General features: G+C 55.9%; 12 non-coding genes across 12 annotated transcripts; all 12 read right to left on the bottom strand.

Moving 5' to 3' along the window:
* Positions 1–256: 256 nt before the first annotated feature.
* Positions 257–328, bottom strand: trnae-uuc. The gene has a single exon. It is a non-coding gene; the product is annotated as a tRNA-Glu (tRNA).
* A 212-nt stretch (positions 329–540) lies between these two features.
* On the bottom strand, positions 541–613 carry trnar-acg. Its single transcript has one exon. It is a non-coding gene; the product is annotated as a tRNA-Arg (tRNA).
* Positions 614–1343: 730 nt separating this feature from the next.
* On the bottom strand, positions 1344–1415 carry trnae-uuc. The gene has a single exon. It is a non-coding gene; the product is annotated as a tRNA-Glu (tRNA).
* Positions 1416–1893: 478 nt separating this feature from the next.
* Positions 1894–1965, bottom strand: trnah-gug. The gene has a single exon. It is a non-coding gene; the product is annotated as a tRNA-His (tRNA).
* Positions 1966–2430: 465 nt separating this feature from the next.
* On the bottom strand, positions 2431–2502 carry trnae-uuc. Its single transcript has one exon. It is a non-coding gene; the product is annotated as a tRNA-Glu (tRNA).
* Positions 2503–2714: 212 nt separating this feature from the next.
* On the bottom strand, positions 2715–2787 carry trnar-acg. The gene has a single exon. It is a non-coding gene; the product is annotated as a tRNA-Arg (tRNA).
* Positions 2788–2980: 193 nt separating this feature from the next.
* On the bottom strand, positions 2981–3052 carry trnah-gug. The gene has a single exon. It is a non-coding gene; the product is annotated as a tRNA-His (tRNA).
* A 465-nt stretch (positions 3053–3517) lies between these two features.
* trnae-uuc lies at positions 3518–3589 on the bottom strand. The gene has a single exon. It is a non-coding gene; the product is annotated as a tRNA-Glu (tRNA).
* Positions 3590–3801: 212 nt separating this feature from the next.
* On the bottom strand, positions 3802–3874 carry trnar-acg. The gene has a single exon. It is a non-coding gene; the product is annotated as a tRNA-Arg (tRNA).
* Positions 3875–4067: 193 nt separating this feature from the next.
* Positions 4068–4139, bottom strand: trnah-gug. Its single transcript has one exon. It is a non-coding gene; the product is annotated as a tRNA-His (tRNA).
* A 465-nt stretch (positions 4140–4604) lies between these two features.
* On the bottom strand, positions 4605–4676 carry trnae-uuc. The gene has a single exon. It is a non-coding gene; the product is annotated as a tRNA-Glu (tRNA).
* A 212-nt stretch (positions 4677–4888) lies between these two features.
* trnar-acg lies at positions 4889–4961 on the bottom strand. The gene has a single exon. It is a non-coding gene; the product is annotated as a tRNA-Arg (tRNA).
* Positions 4962–5000: the final 39 nt, after the last annotated feature.

The raw sequence follows: 5000 nt of genomic DNA, 5'->3' as shown, positions 1-5000 counted from the left end.
AAACGCTGACGTTTCCCTGCCTCTCGGCACACATGTGCGTGTGAAAGAGTTGGAGTGATGCTGAAGGCTGGGAAAAGCAGCTGAAGAAGGGCACGGTTCGCAAAGCTGAAGGAGACAGTCTTTAGCCATGTGAAAGGTGTCCAGCAGGTGAAGGAGAGCCCATGCAGGTGGAGACAGACTGCACTGTTGGGGGGCAATGCCTTAAGCCGAGGGCTCTACTGGTAAGGAGCCCACATTGACGGGAAGGCAAAAGCGCTTCCCATACCGGGAGTCGAACCCGGGCCGCCTGGGTGAAAACCAGGAATCCTAACCGCTAGACCATATGGGAGGAGGCACTCTGCCACCGTCTTGTAGAAAAGCAAAGGCGCGCATGCATTTGTGCTAGACTGAAAGGAGTGTGACTGAGGTCCGGGAGCGACTGACTGGCTTTTGACGAGAGAGGACATGTAGACAAACTGAAGGCCGCGGCAAATCTACTGGCCAGCAGAGGGCAGAAGGCCATCGTGGCGGTCCTCCCGGCGCGGGGTCAAAAGTTGCCGCCGAGCCAGCCAGGAGTCGAACCTAGAATCTTCTGATCCGTAGTCAGACGCGTTATCCATTGCGCCACTGGCCCTGACAAAACCAGCTGACTAGCATGCGATCAGTGTGTTTCCAGAGACGATGCGACAGCAGCACGGTTCGCAGAGCTGCATTCTTCCATTCTTCCGAAGCCTCAAGACAAGAGATGAGCAGACATGGCGAGGTCCAGCTTTGCACACCCACTTTTTCCCGGGCTTGAGGGCAATAATCCAGAAATGTGCAAAAGCTGCCGTGACCCGGATTCGAACCGGGGTTGCTGCGGCCACAACGCAGAGTACTAACCACTACACGATCACGGCTAACCACGGGCTGCGTGCTCTTCCGGCCACAGTAAAGCTCCTCTCTCAGAGTGCGTGCTCTGTGACCAGCCTTTGACGAGTTTCGCGCTGGCTCCTCTGAGCACTCCTCGGCTGCAGTTTCCACTCCGTAAATGAGTTGTGTGTGCTGCTAATTTGCAGAAAACACCAAACACCCGCCTCGACCCACAGGCACCAATCCACAAATTGCCAAACGCTGACGTTTCCCTGCCTCTCGGCACACATGTGCGTGTGAAAGAGTTGGAGTGATGCTGAAGGCTGGGAAAAGCAGCTGAAGAAGGGCACGGTTGGCAAAGCTGAAGGAGACAGTCTTTAGCCATGTGAAAGGTGTCCAGCAGGTGAAGGAGAGCCCATGCAGGTGGAGACAGACTGCACTGTTGGGGGGCAATGCCTTAAGCCGAGGGCTCTACTGGTAAGGAGCCCACATTGACGGGAAGGCAAAAGCGCTTCCCATACCGGGAGTCGAACCCGGGCCGCCTGGGTGAAAACCAGGAATCCTAACCGCTAGACCATATGGGAGGAGGCACTCTGCCACCGTCTTGTAGAAAAGCAAAGGCGCGCATGCATTTGTGCTAGACTGAAAGGAGTGTGACTGAGGTCCGGGAGCGACTGACTGGCTTTTGACGAGAGAGTACATGTAGACAAACTGAAGGCCGCGGCAAATCTACTGGCCAGCAGAGGGCAGAAGGCCATCGTGGCGGTCCTCCCGGCGCGGGGTCAAAAGTTACCGCCGAGCCAGCCAGGAGTCGAACCTAGAACCTTCTGATCCGTAGTCAGACCCGTTATCCATTGCGCCACTGGCCCTGACAAAACCAGTTGACTAGCATGCGATCAGTGTGTTTCCAGAGACGATGCGACAGCAGCACGGTTCGCAGAGCTGCATTCTTCCATTCTTCCGAAGCCTCAAGAAAAGAGATGAGCCGACATGGCGAGGTCCAGCTTTGCACACCCACTTTTTCCCGGGCTTGAGGGAAATAATCCAGAAATGTGCAAAAGCTGCCGTGACCCGGATTCGAACCGGGGTTGCTGCGGCCACAACGCAGAGTACTAACCACTATACGATCACGGCTAACCACGGGCTGCGTGCTCTTCCGGCCACAGTAAAGCTCCTCTCTCAGAGTGCGTGCTCTGTGACCAGCCTTTGACGAGTTTCGCGCTGGCTCCTCTGAGCACTTCTCGGCTGCAGTTTCCACTCCGTAAACGAGTTGTGTGTGCTGCTAATTTCCAGAAAACACCAAACACCCGCCTCGACCCACAGGCACCAATCCACAAATGGCCAAACGCTGACGTTTCCCTGCCTCTCGGCACACATGTGCGTGTGAAAGAGTTGGAGTGATGCTGAAGGCTGGGAAAAGCAGCTGAAGAAGGGCACGGTTCGCAAAGCTGAAGGAGACAGTCTTTAGCCATGTGAAAGGTGTCCAGCAGGTGAAGGAGAGCCCATGCAGGTGGAGACAGACTGCACTGTTGGGGGGCAATGCCTTAAGCCGAGGGCTCTACTGGTAAGGAGCCCACATTGACGGGAAGGCAACAGCGCTTCCCATACCGGGAGTCGAACCCGGGCCACCTGGGTGAAAACCAGGAATCCTAACCGCTAGACCATATGGGAGGAGGCACTCTGCCACCGTCTTGTAGAAAAGCAAAGGCGCGCATGCATTTGTGCTAGACTGAAAGGAGTGTGACTGAGGTCCGGGAGCGACTGACTGGCTTTTGACGAGAGAGGACATGTAGACAAACTGAAGGCCGCAGCAAATCTACTGGCCAGCAGAGGGCAGAAGGCCATCGTGGCGGTCCTCCCGGCGCGGGGTCAAAAGTTGCCGCCGAGCCAGCCAGGAGTCGAACCTAGAATCTTCTGATCCGTAGTCAGACGCGTTATCCATTGCGCCACTGGCCCTGACAAAACCAGCTGACTAGCATGCGATCAGTGTGTTTCCAGAGACGATGCGACAGCAGCACGGTTCGCAGAGCTGCATTCTTCCATTCTTCCGAAGCCTCAAGACAAGAGATGAGCAGACATGGCGAGGTCCAGCTTTGCACACCCACTTTTTCCCGGGCTTGAGGGCAATAATCCAGAAATGTGCAAAAGCTGCCGTGACCCGGATTCGAACCGGGGTTGCTGCGGCCACAACGCAGAGTACTAACCACTATACGATCACGGCTAACCACGGGCTGCGTGCTCTTCCGGCCACAGTAAAGCTCCTCTCTCAGAGTGCGTGCTCTGTGACCAGCCTTTGACGAGTTTCGCGCTGGCTCCTCTGAGCACTCCTCGGCTGCAGTTTCCACTCCGTAAACGAGTTGTGTGTGCTGCTAATTTGCAGAAAACACCAAACACCCGCCTCGACCCACAGGCACCAATCCACAAATGGCCAAACGCTGACGTTTCCCTGCCTCTCGGCACACATGTGCGTGTGAAAGAGTTGGAGTGATGCTGAAGGCTGGGAAAAGCAGCTGAAGAAGGGCACGGTTCGCAAAGCTGAAGGAGACAGTCTTTAGCCATGTGAAAGGTGTCCAGCAGGTGAAGGAGAGCCCATGCAGGTGGAGACAGACTGCACTGTTGGGGGGCAATGCCTTAGGCCGAGGGCTCTACTGGTAAGGAGCCCACGTTGACGGGAAGGCAAAAGCGCTTCCCATACCGGGAGTCGAACCCGGGCCACCTGGGTGAAAACCAGGAATCCTAACCGCTAGACCATATGGGAGGAGGCACTCTGCCACCTTCTTGTAGAAAAGCAAAGGCGCGCATGCATTTGTGCTATACTGAAAGGAGTGTGACTGAGGTCCGGGAGCGACTGACTGGCTTTTGACGAGAGAGTACATGTAGACAAACTGAAGGCCGCGGCAAATCTACTGGCCAGCAGAGGGCAGAAGGCCATCGTGGCGGTCCTCCCGGCGCGGGGTCAAAAGTTGCCGCCGAGCCAGCCAGGAGTCGAACCTAGAATCTTCTGATCCGTAGTCAGACGCGTTATCCATTGCGCCACTGGCCCTGACAGACCCAACAGACTAGCATGCGATCAGTGTGTTTCCAGAGACGATGCGACAGCAGCACGGTTCGCAGAGCTGCATTCTTCCATTCTTCCGAAGCCTCAAGAAAAGAGATGAGCCGACATGGCGAGGTCCAGCTTTGCACACCCACTTTTTCCCGGGCTTGAGGGCAATAATCCAGAAATGTGCAAAAGCTGCCGTGACCCGGATTCGAACCGGGGTTGCTGCGGCCACAACGCAGAGTACTAACCACTATACGATCACGGCTAACCACGGGCTGCGTGCTCTTCCGGCCACAGTAAAGCTCCTCTCTCAGAGTGCATGCTCTGTGACCAGCCTTTGACGAGTTTCGCGCTGGCTCCTCTGAGCACTCCTCGGCTGCAGTTTCCACTCCGTAAACGAGTTGTGTGTGCTGCTAATTTGCAGAAAACACCAAACACCCGCCTCGACCCACAGGCACCAATCCACAAATGGCCAAACGCTGACGTTTCCCTGCCTCTCGGCACACATGTGCGTGTGAAAGAGTTGGAGTGATGCTGAAGGCTGGGAAAAGCAGCTGAAGAAGGGCACGGTTGGCAAAGCTGAAGGAGACAGTCTTTAGCCATGTGAAAGGTGTCCAGCAGGTGAAGGAGAGCCCATGCAGGTGGAGACAGACTGCACTTTTGGGGGGCAATGCCTTAAGCCGAGGGCTCTACTGGTAAGGAGCCCACATTGACGGGAAGGCAAAAGCGCTTCCCATACCGGGAGTCGAACCCGGGCCGCCTGGTTGAAAACCAGGAATCCTAACCGCTAGACCATATGGGAGGAGGCACTCTGCCACCGTCTTGTAGAAAAGCAAAGGCGCGCATGCATTTGTGCTAGACTGAAAGGAGTGTGACTGAGGTCCGGGAGCGACTGACTGGCTTTTGACGAGAGAGTACATGTAGACAAACTGAAGGCCGCGGCAAATCTACTGGCCAGCAGAGGGCAGAAGGCCATCGTGGCGGTCCTCCCGGCGCGGGGTCAAAAGTTGCCGCCGAGCCAGCCAGGAGTCGAACCTAGAATCTTCTGATCCGTAGTCAGACGCGTTATCCATTGCGCCACTGGCCCTGACAAAACCAGCTGACTAGCATGCGATCAGTGTGTTTC

This window comes from Alosa sapidissima, chromosome 10 (assembly GCF_018492685.1).
Source record: "Alosa sapidissima isolate fAloSap1 chromosome 10, fAloSap1.pri, whole genome shotgun sequence".
In the NCBI taxonomy this organism is placed as follows: Eukaryota; Metazoa; Chordata; class Actinopteri; order Clupeiformes; family Clupeidae; genus Alosa; species Alosa sapidissima.
The sequence above is the reverse complement of the archived record's forward strand: the minus strand, read 5'-3'. Positions and strand labels throughout refer to the sequence as shown.